This window comes from Cicer arietinum, chromosome 3 (assembly GCF_000331145.2).
Source record: "Cicer arietinum cultivar CDC Frontier isolate Library 1 chromosome 3, Cicar.CDCFrontier_v2.0, whole genome shotgun sequence".
Classification (NCBI taxonomy): domain Eukaryota; kingdom Viridiplantae; phylum Streptophyta; class Magnoliopsida; order Fabales; family Fabaceae; genus Cicer; species Cicer arietinum.
Genome location: NC_021162.2, coordinates 21229079 through 21241363, shown reverse-complemented (window position 1 = coordinate 21241363; position 12285 = coordinate 21229079). Strand labels below are relative to the sequence as shown.

General features: G+C 32.8%; 1 pseudogene; it reads left to right on the top strand.

Moving 5' to 3' along the window:
• Positions 1-882: 882 nt before the first annotated feature.
• On the top strand, positions 883-6763 carry LOC101509155 (heat shock cognate 70 kDa protein-like; annotated as a pseudogene).
• The last annotated feature ends 5522 nt before the right edge of the window (positions 6764-12285 follow it).

Here is a 12285-nt window from a genome sequence, read left to right as displayed (position 1 = left end):
AAAAGAGAAAGATAAATTCAAGCAAGAGAAATGGGAAGATAGAAGACATCAATTTTGTTGAAAATACAGAAGTCATAAATGCTCCAATTTTCAAATCTTTATAGAGATATGAGTTTTCCCTTGGAACCATTCAAAAAAAAATTATAAGTAATAGTTGTGTGCTCGAAGAGAAACGAAGCAGGTGCTAGTGACCTTGAATAATAGCAATATCTGGATATATTTATGACCTTAGATAGTATATACAAACATTTTAAAATCAACAAATTAACTTAAATACTTTGAATAAAAAGTAAAATAAAAATAATAATTATATATTATATATTTTTATTAATAGAAAGATTAAATTATCTTAAACACTCTGATTAAATGACAATTGTCATACTTGCTATAATATAATGCTTGCTTTATTACAATGTAATGTATAGATTTAAAATTCATTTATTTAAAAAAAATTAACTTACAAAATTCATTTATTTAAAAAAAAATTAAATTTATTATATAAAAAAATTAATTTGCATCGTATGACTTTTCATTATTTAACTCTGATTTCTAATTTAGTCAAAAATAATTCCAACTAAAATTTAAATAGTTGTCTTTAAAGATTATTAACTAGAATCAAATTACTGAATTTTTTAATTCTCTTAAAAAAAATTATATTTAGACAAATTCTCTTGTAAAAATATTTTTAATTTTTTAATTTTATTAATTCCTTAACAATTGTAGTCGGAGTTAGCATTTCCATTTTTATTTTTTGACTAAAATATTGACCTTATTTAAAAAGAAAATACCGTTTATTTCCTTTCCGTAATCCTTAAAAATTTGAAACCAGCTTGTGTTGGAAGATAGATAATTCAAAATCACGCAATTTGTCACTCACGGTAACACGCTCGAGTATTTTTTTCTTCTCGTACAATCGCATATTAAGAAAACGAGATTTTCAGTTTCTCCTAATCTTGAATTGTGATTTTTCTTTTATTATTATTATTATTAGTACTTTTGCTTCTTTGAAAGATCATGGCAAACAAATATGAAGGACGTGCAGTGGGAATAGACCTTGGAACAACGTATTCTTGTGTTGCTGTTTGGTTGGAACAACACAGAAGAGTGGAGATTATTCACAATGACCAAGGAAACAGAACCACACCTTCTTTTGTTGCTTTCAATGATGATCAAAGGTTGATTGGTGATGCTGCTAAGAATCAAACTGCTTCCAACCCTGAAAACACTGTCTTTGGTAATTTTCTATTTCTAATTTTCTACTACTTCATGAGTCCGTTTGTTATAGTTTCTTTAGTAAAAACAATCACTTTTATTTAAAAAATAACTACTTGTAAAAGTTTGCATTTCTTTGTTAAAGTTTTTTGAAAAAAAAATGAGAATAGGAAGGAAAAAAAATCTAAAATAGGCTTAAAATAAAAAATGTGTTTTTAGTAGCTTCTAAAAGAAGAATCATTTTTCATTACTTAATTTTTTTAAAAAAAAAGATTTTCATTAAAGCAGACAAAAAACAGCTTCTGTTTTCCTTTAAAATCTCTAAAAAATAAATTATTGAGTACCAAGATAATTTATTGTAATTTTCTATCTTTTCCTATTCTATCTATTTTTTTTTTTTTTTTTTTATATTTTGTATCAAACTGATCCTAAATAGCTGTTGTCGTTTTTCTATTCTGGATATTGTTGTGAATCACATTCAAATGTGGTGGTTGTAGTCTCAATCGTAGTCTCAAAACTATGATGTGGCAGTCACAAACTTTTATTTAAAACCCTCGTAATTATGCAATTGCTATTTTAGTCGGATAAATGAATGAGTATTTACTATTAATATTTTATTTTTCCAGATGCTAAGAGGTTAATCTGTAGGAAGTTTAGTGAACCTGTTGTTCAAAAAGATATAATGTTGTGGCCATTCAAGGTCATTGCCGGTGTGAATGACAAGCCAATGATTAATATTAAGTATAAGGGTCAAGAAAAACAGTTTTGTGCTGAGGAAATATCATCTATGATCCTTACAAAGATGCGAGAGGTTGCAGAGGCATATCTGGGGTCGCCTGTCAAGAATGCCGTTGTTACTGTGCCAGCTTACTTCAATGATTCTCAGCGAAAATCTACCATAGATGCTGGTTCCATTGCTGGCCTTAATGTTATTCGGATAATCAATGAACCTACTGCGGCAGCCATCGCATATAGCCTTGACAAAAGAAATGCTTGTGACGGTAACCGGAATATTTTTGTCTTTGACCTTGGTGGTGGTACTTTTGATGTGTCTATCCTCACAATTAAGGGTGATGTCTTTGAAGTAAAAGCTACTGCTGGAAACACTCACCTCGGGGGAGAAGACTTTGATAACAGAATGGTGAACTATTTTGTGGAGGAGTTCAAAAAGAAAAATAAAGTGGACATTAGTGGTAACCCAAGAGCTTTAAGGAGGTTGAGAACTGCGTGCGAGAGGGCAAAAAGGATACTTTCTTTCTCTTTTGTAACCACTGTCGAGGTAGATTCTTTATTTAATGGAATTGACTTCTCTTCATCAATCACTCGCGCCAAGTTTGAGGAAATAAATATGGACCTATTTAATGAGTGTATGACTACTGTAGAGAGTTATCTAAGTGATTGAAAGATATACAAGAGTGATATTGATAATGTTGTTGTTGTGGGTGGCTGTAAGACCCATAATTTTAAAGTACCATTTATGTATTTTTGGTGTATTTTGGATTTTGGCTCGGAGGCTTTTAAGCCAAAGTTAATAATATTTTGGAGTTTTATAATAAAAAAGATATTTTGATGCCAATTAAAATTTCTCGTCGATAAATAAATTGAAATTAACTACGGTGAATCCTTTACGGAATTTAATGCGTTTCGGGTGAAACGGTAATTTAACAAATATCTAGATATTTTGAGATATTTGTTAAGTTATATTTATTATCTATATATGTTTGTTTGGAGGGAAAAAGAAAAGAAAACTAAAAGGAAGGAAAAGGAAAAGAAAAGAGTATATAAAGGAAAGAAGGAAAAAGGAAGAAAGGAAAAAGAAAGGAAAGAAAAAGAAAGGAAGGAAAATTGGAATTTTCCATCTTCTTCCTCTGATCAACCGTGAACCACTTTTCTCTCCTTCTCCCGTTTTCATTTTCGTCGCTTTCTTTTCTTCAAAACTAGTAACCCAAGGTTGGGTGAGAGTTAGAACTAGGATTTCGCAACTCCACTCTTCCTCTTTGATTCGAAAACGAAGAAAAACGGTATTTGAGATCCAAACACAAACCCCTCCGTTTCTTCAAGATCCAAGCTTCATTTCGCGAAGAGTTAGAAGGGAAAGTTGCTCACTACCACGCCACGGTGCTAGGGGACCAATTTGGAGGCGACGTTGCGAGCAAAGATTTTACCGGCTTTACTCGCGGTACCGGAAAACCACGTTGGAGCTAACGTTAAGGTAAGGGCTCCTTCCAAACTTCTAGTTGCATTAGGGACTTATCTGTGGTTGTGTGGGAAGGAATTTGTTAGGATTTAATGTATCGATTTGGGGAAAAACGAAACTAATGCGTTATGGGTAAAACCTTAGAGTTAGGTTTTGTTTATATTGATGAATGGTTCGTGGTAAATGAATTTGAAGTCATTGTGTAAGATTTTGGGTAAATGAAACTTGTGTGTTTTGAGTAGTGGATTGTGTCGATTTGTGTTCGTTGTTTTTGACATGCTCTTAATTGATATTGATGAAATTTGATATGTGTATGGTTGGATTTGTGAATAAATGAATTGATATGTTTTGATGTGAGAATTTGTTGAGTTTGTGTTGTGTGAAATTTGAAAACCATTAAGTTAAATGAGTATTAAGAATGGGGAATCTCTTAATGTCTCGGTTACTTAATATTTTGTTTTAAAGAAAAATCGTTTAAGTTAACTGGGCGTTAAGAAGGGGGAATCTCTTAATGTCTCGGTTACTTAATATTTTGTTTTAAAGAAAAATCGTTTAAGTTAACTGGGCGTTAAGAATGGGGAATCTCTTAATGTCTCGGTTACTTAATATTTTGTTTTAAAGAAAAATCGTTTAAGTTAACTGGGCGTTAAGAATGGGGAATCTCTTAATGTCTCGGTTACTTAATATTTTGTTTTAAAGAAAAATCGTTTAAGTTAACTGGGCGTTAAGAATGGGGAATCTCTTAATGTCTCGGTTACTTAATATTTTGTTTTAAAGAAAAATCGTTTAAGTTAACTGGGCGTTAAGAATGGGGAATCTCTTAATGTCTCGGTTACTTAATATTTTGTTTTAAAGAAAAATCGTTTAAGTTAACTGGGCGTTAAGAATGGGGAATCTCTTAATGTCTCGGTTACTTAATATTTTGTTTTAAAGAAAAATCGTTTAAGTTAACTGGGCGTTAAGAATGGGGAATCTCTTAATGTCTCGGTTACTTAATATTTTGTTTTGAAAACCGTTTAAGTTAACTGGACGTTAAGGAGGGGGAATCTCTTAATGTCTCGGTTACTTAATATTTTGTTTTAAAGAAAAATCGTTTAAGTTAACTGGGCGTTAAGAACGGGGAATCTCTTAATGTCTCGGTTACTTAATATTTTGTTTTAAAGAAAAATCGTTTAAGTTAACTGGGCGTTAAGAACGGGGAATCTCTTAATGTCTCGGTTACTTAATATTTTGTTTTAAAGAAAAATCGTTTAAGTTAACTGGGCGTTAAGAATGGGGAATCTCTTAATGTCTCGGTTACTTAATATTTTGTTTTAAAGAAAAATCGTTTAAGTTAACTGGGCGTTAAGAATGGGGAATCTCTTAATGTCTCGGTTACTTAATATTTTGTTTTGAAAACCGTTTAAGTAAACTGGGCGTTAAGAATGGGGAATCTCTTAATGTCTCGGTTACTTAATATTTTGTTTTGAAAACCGTTTAAGTAAACTGGGCGTTAAGAATGGGGAATCTCTTAATGTCTCGGTTACTTAATATTTTGTTTTAAAGAAAAATCGTTTAAGTTAACTGGGCGTTAAGAACGGGGAATCTCTTAATGTCTCGGTTACTTAATATTTTGTTTTAAAGAAAAATCGTTTAAGTTAACTGGGCGTTAAGAATGGGGAATCTCTTAATGTCTCGGTTACTTAATATTTTGTTTTAAAGAAAAATCGTTTAAGTTAACTGGGCGTTAAGAATGGGGAATCTCTTAATGTCTCGGTTACTTAATATTTTGTTTTAAAGAAAAATCGTTTAAGTTAACTGGGCGTTAAGAATGGGGAATCTCTTAATGTCTTTGAGTTAGATAATCGATTTCTCAATTGATTTATCAATGCTTTGGTCAGTTATGTATTACTTGATGGTTGGAGAACTTCATTTTGAGTTCATTGTTAATTGGCAAGCATTATATGAACTTTTAGCATATGGAAAATCCTGTTAAGGTGCATGCTTAGTTGAAAAGTTGTTTTGAGCATTTAAAAACTTAATTGCTATGTGTTAACTGTTATTTTTTTGGTTGGTGACCCTTTACAATTATTGTGGAAATCTGGGCTTTGCCCTCAGATGAGAGTCAGGACGGTCCTACCGGTTCGTACCCTACGGACGGGAATGGAGATGGGAACGCGTGACTACAGTTACGTTAGGAGGATCTCACGGGGCGCGTGGAGATACTCAGGGTGTATAGCTTTTTGGTAGGATGATCAGATTAGGATGATGTATAGGGACTAGGTGTCCTTCTTTTTGGTTGGAGTATTTTTAGTTTGGAAAACTGTACTTATACTAATATTGTCAGTTTGACATCATCTTTGAATGGGTTCCATGTACCATTTGATGTTGTGTAAACGTTTTGGATTTATAATTGGAGAAACTTTTCCGCTGCTTGTAAATTATAATGACTCAATTATTTCTCCAAAGACATTTCTTTATTTATTTCTCTGTTTTAGTTTAATTACTTTAAAAAAAAAAAATATACACTCGCTTTGAAAAACGGGGTGTTACAGTGGCTCTTCTAGGATTCCCAAAGTGCAGGATCTATTGAGAGACTTTTTCAATGGGAAAGATTTGTGCAAAGGTATCAACCCGGATGAGGCTGTTGCTTATGGTGCTGCTGTTCAAGCTGCTATTTTGAGTGATGGATTTAAGAATGTCCCAAACTTGGTGCTGCTAGATGTTACACCATTGTCACTTGGTATCTCAGCAAATGGTAATATCATGGATGTAGTGATTCCTAGGAACACTTCAGTACCTATCACGAAGACAAAAAAATATTATACTGCTATAGATAACCATTGCAGTGTCTCGATTGAAGTTTATGAGGGTGAGAGAGCAAAAGCTAGTGACAACAACCTGCTGGGTTTGTTCATCCTTTCTTGCCTTCCAGGTGCTCCTCGTGGCCAACCTTTGGAGGTATGCTTTTCCATCGATGAAAATGGTATCCTAACTGTTTCTGCAAAGGAAATATCTACTGGCAATACGAATGAGATCACCATATCCAATGACAAAGAAAGATTGTCAACATTGGAAATTCAAAAATTGATTGAAGAAGCTGAGAGCTTCCATGTGGAAGATAAGAAATTTTTATGCAAGGCCAAGGTAATGAATGCTTTGGATTATTGTGTTTACAATATGAAGAATGCTTTAAAGAAGAGGGATGTTAATCTAAAGCTTTCCCCTCAAGAAAGTGAGAAGATCAACAATGCCATTTCGGTGGCCATGAGTTTGCATGCTATGAATAACCAATTGCAAGAAGTTGATGTTCTTGAGGGTCATCTGAAGGAGCTGGAGAGCATGTTGGAAAATCTTGTATCCAAGACTGGCTAGTTTTATTTTTCTTTATTTAGATTTCAAGTGATGTCTTGCTTTTGTACTTGACTGTTAATAGTATTCAAGTTTATGACTATCTAATATTATTCAAGTTTATGACAAATTTTTCATGGAACATGTTACTGAAATTGAAATTGTGTATGTTACTTGTCTTGTAAGCCAACATAATCATGCCAACTGTGTTCTAGTTTTAGCAACATGCTTGAAACCTTGCTTCAAGATCTTTATGCTTCAAGTTGATATGTGGCTGAATCTGAAACCAATGTTAATCTTTTGCTTGAGTTAATCTTTTTTGGTGTTTCAATTGAGCAGATAATCTTTGTGCTTCCAATAGATATGTATTTGAAACCTACATTTTTAAAATCGGTGAACCGATGGAACCTGTTGAATGAGATAAGATGAGAGAGACATATGGTAAAATCATGTGTCTGAACTACACAACGGAATCGATTTTATATAGGCTCAAGACAATAAATACAAAAATAAATATGGGAGATACCAAAATTAAAGCACCAAAATTTTTGTACTAATAAAATACTCTAATTTTTTTTTTCTTTTTAAACTCAGTCCAAGAGTAATTAAAAGAGTAACATTTTAAACTCTAACCATTTTTAATTTCAATCTATCTTTTTGCTCAAACTCTTTAACTCAGTTAACATTTGAACTTTTTCACAACTTTAACAACTTTAAATTTTTTAGTAAAATTTCAACTTCAGTTCAAAACTCATTTATTTGAAAATAACTCATTACATAACTCAAACACATCAAATTTAATTACCACCAATTCACACCAAATTCAATTCCACAACACATATATAGCATCTCAATTAAATTTCAACAATTCAAACATAATTCACCCAATTTCAAAACTCCACATTTTTACACATAAACCAACAAATTTCATCAATTCATTTTCTACAAAATCCACAAATAAATCACATTTCAAAAATTCATAATAATAATTATGAACATATAAATCACATGTTAGCGGTGGGGAGAACTCTGATATATTAATATTGTTGTGGTGATTTATGGTTAAAAATTTTGGAGATTGAATATGGGTGATTAATGTTTGAAAATTATGGTGATTCATGTTTGATGAAATTGATGTGTTCATAATTAATAATATTATGAATTTTTTAGAAGAAATTTATGTGTAGATTGGTGGAAAATGAATTTAATTCAATTTAGATGTGGATTGAATTTGGAGATGTGATTTATGTGTGTTTGTGGAAATTGAAATTGGTGTGAATAAATATGTTTGAGTATGCTCTGTGTTCTATTTGGAAAGTCATTAGTGTTAAATGAGTATTGAATATGGAGAATCTTTTGATAGCTGCATTTACTTAATGATTGTGGTGAAAATAGTCAGAGTATGTTCATGCATTTCATAGTACATGGTGACTGTGATGGGGCCATGGTGATAGTGGTGACTGTGATGAGCCACATGATGATGACATGTGAATTGTTGGTTCATCTTATCTTTGCGGGGATTGCCGCGTTGTGCTGATCTATGAGAAATTGCATTCTCGAATGTGCTGATTTGTGAGCGATTGCACTCTAGAAAATTGTGCTGGTCTGTGAGCGACTGCACTCTTGTATGTCGTGCTGATTTGAGAGAGATTGCACTCTAGAATGTGCTGATCTGTGAGCGATTGCACTCTAGAAAATCGCACTGGTATGTGAGCGATTGCACTCTTGTATGTCGTGCTGGTCTGTGAGCGACTGCACGCTAGTAAATCATGCTGATCCGTGAGAGATTGCACCTTGGTAATTAGTACTGGTCTATTAGAGGCTGTACAATTATGATTTACGCCATTCCAAGAGGGTTTTGGTTTGGAATTCCATAATCATGCATTTTGGCATATACGCATTGCATTAGAGTGCTTGGCACGTGAGTCATGTTTGTTATACTATGATGATTGTATATACATATTCAGTTGTTGTGATTTGCCATAATTGCTTAGAGGTGTGAAGTTGAGTTGATTAAGTTTTGATGTACTTATGTGTTCGTAATTGATGTTATGGATATTCGACGTGTGATTGAGGTGTGAATTTGTGGAGATTAATTTGGTGTTAATTATGTGTTCATTATTGATAATATTAATGTTTGAAGTGTTGATTGATTCAGAGCTATTTTAGAACTAAAAATCTGCATTTTCTCAATTGTATTCGGCTACGACAGTGCAATTTGTTAAAATTTCATTTTTCAACATTGTTTATGCATTTTTGGACATATGAAAACTCTTTCGAGGTGTATGCTAAGACGAAAGGTTCTTTTGAGCATTTGAAAATATAAGAATTTTGCTATGTGATATTTTTTAATTTCGGTTGGTGACCTTTACAATTATTGTGGAAATCTGGGCTTTGACCTCAGATGAGAACCAAGATCATTCTACCGGTTAGTACCCTGGAGATGGGAAAGTAGTTAGTCATACCTGACCGAAGCTGTGTCAAGAGGATCTTGCAGGGTGCGTGGAAATCCCTCGAGTTGTGTAGTTTTTGTAGCATAATCAGATTATGTGGTTGTATAAGGACTAGATGTCTTTGTTTTGTGATTGTATTTATTTAATTTTGGAAGATTGTATCTAATGCTTAAACTGTCTGATGACTTTTCTTTTGATGAGTCCATATTCTACTTTTTGATGTGACGTGGGGAAAGCAGAGATTCTTGGGGCAGTGCTTTTATGCAGCTATCTGCCAAGAATACCCCAAGGGTGTGAGCTATGTCTGATAGGTCTCATAGCTCCGTTGTATTTTGCTATTTAAATACTTTGGATTTTGTTTAAAAAACTATTTCCGCTGTTTGTAAATATTGTTGACTATTGTCGTTGTGTTACAACTTAAATATTTTATCCAAAAGTATTTATTTCTTTGTTTTTTTTTAAAAAAAATACACTTGCGCTGTTAAAAATCGGGGTGTTAAAGAAACCATCATCAAATCGACCTCCACAAATCACCACCACGAGCACTACTGTCAAAGAGTCCACACAGCCACTTCCGTCAACTTTGACCTCCGATGAACCACCACCACGAGCTTTATCGCTAGAGCATTTACTCAGCCACCACCGTCAACTTCGACCATAGACGAACCACCACCGCGAGCAACTCCCCTTTCGTGGGCGTTTTTTGTGAGTTTGTTCTCTCTCGCTTTCTCTCTCTTAACAATGAAGCTTATCTCTCTATATGTGTATTTGTGTATTTTAAAAAAAACATTTACAATAAATATTAGATTAATTAGATGTGACATCTTTTTAATCTTTGAGTTGTTAAAACACAAGTTGTACCACTTGGTGGCTTAAAAACTCAATTTTAAAATAAAAAATTATAAAAATTATTTTTAAACGGAATAACTAGATGAGACATCTTTTTACTCCTTGAGTTTTTGATATACGAGTTGTACAACTTGATAATCTTAAAACTTATTTTTTTTCGAAATAATTATTCAAATCAAACAAACTATTTCTTTTTTTTTTCTTCCCGTCAAAACAACTCTTTTTTTTATCAACAACAAAACACAATTTCTTTAAAAGCAATCAACACATCCGTATTTTCTACCCAAGAACTACGTAGCTTTGATTTCTCCATCGCACCGAGAGATACTTAGGAGCAAGATCACGCTCTTGTCAAGCACATTAATATAAAATATTTTTTTCTCTTCTCTTTTTTAAGTACACATTTAATTTAAAAAACAATTGATATTCATATTTAATAGTAAGGAGAAATAAGTATATTTAAGTTAATATTAATTTTGTGCAATTAATTATAGGTAACCTTTTTTTAACGGATGTCGTAGGGTGCTAATACCTTGATTTCAAAGATAATTTTTTATATTGTTTTATTTTTAAGGATTTCCCAATATTTTTCCTATTTTAAAATAAATTTTGGTGATTGAATTTGAGAAACAATCGAAATTTTAGGCCACGACAGCTGACGACTTCATTGGGGACGATTAGAGAGTCAAACCTAATATAATTAACTGTGCAAAATTTGTTAACATCTATATTTATTTCTCCTTCAAATATTTTTTACTTTTATGTGTTTATTATTTATTTATTGTTTTCTTGTGTACATTATATTTTTTATATGTATGTTTGAGTACTTTGCATCCTTTTATTTGATTATGCTTCTCTTCGCACACTGCACTAACACATTTGCACACGCTTGAGTGAGATCTTAATATATGATTTGAGTAAAATTTAAAATGCGTTTGAAGTTGCGTAGTGTTAGCTTTTTGGATGTACATGCTCTTTGGTTAGCATGAAGACTTCACCTAGAGTTTCATTTCTTTTGAGAATTATTGTCACTTCTAATAGTTTACCTATTATTATTGATAATATTCCAAAATGGAATCCATTGCACTAGGAACCATAGTCAAAATCATAGAGCCACCTTGGGAGAGGGTCACTAAATAAGAAAACTCACGAATCTTTTAAATGTAAGCAAAACTTATGTAGGGTCACTTGAAATTTTAGGCTGTGACATTAAGTTTCCTCTAACAAGTATGCAATACACATAAGTGAATTGCCTATCAGTGGGTGAGCCTGCTCAATCGACATTTGAATAACCAACTATCTGAGTATGTCATCTGTTTTTATAAATTAGACCTTTTCCTGGAGCACCTTTAATGTATTTCAATATTCGTATCACAACATCCTAGTTTTTTTGGCAAGGAGAGTTTAAGAATTGGCTTACCACACTGACTGCAAAAGAAATGTCTGAACGGGTGATTGTGAGGTAGTTTAATTTACCAACCAATCTTCCATATCTCCCTGAATCTGAAAATGACTCCACATGATTAGGTAGAAGTTTGACATTTGGATCCATAGGAGTATCATATCGGCTTGGAGTTCGATAAACATGTCTCTTCAAGAATATCTGTGACATATTTCCTTTGTGAAATTACTAAGCCGATGAGTAGTCTAGTAGATTCCATCTTAGCCACAGGTGAGAAAGTATCACTCTAATCGAGGTAAAAAATTTGAGTGTACCCTTTTGCTACCAACCGAGCTTTAAAACGATCAATCTTTCCACTAGGACTAACTTTCACCTTATAAAGTCAACGACATCCTAATAAAGACTTTACATGTGATAAATGAACCAATTCCTAGGTACCACTACTCTAAAATGAACACATCTCGCCAAAGATTGCTTCTCTTCACTCGTGGTGGGGTAAAGCTTCACCTAGAGATTTAGGAATAGAAACAGAAGACAGGGAGGACAAACAAATATAGTGCGAAGGAGACAGACAGTGGTAACTCAAACCAATGTAATGAGGGATTGGGGGTCACGAGTAGGACATATACCTTTATGAATAGCAATAGGACTATAAGATTATCGAGTACGGAATTGCCAAATACTAGTATATAAGATTATCGTATCCACATAGATTAATTTAACAACTACCAAACTAATCAGAATTTTATATTATTTAGACTAAGAAATATATTATTGGTTTGCGATAACGAAAACGTAACGATAGCATAAAACTTATAACGAGAGTAAATAACAACACAACT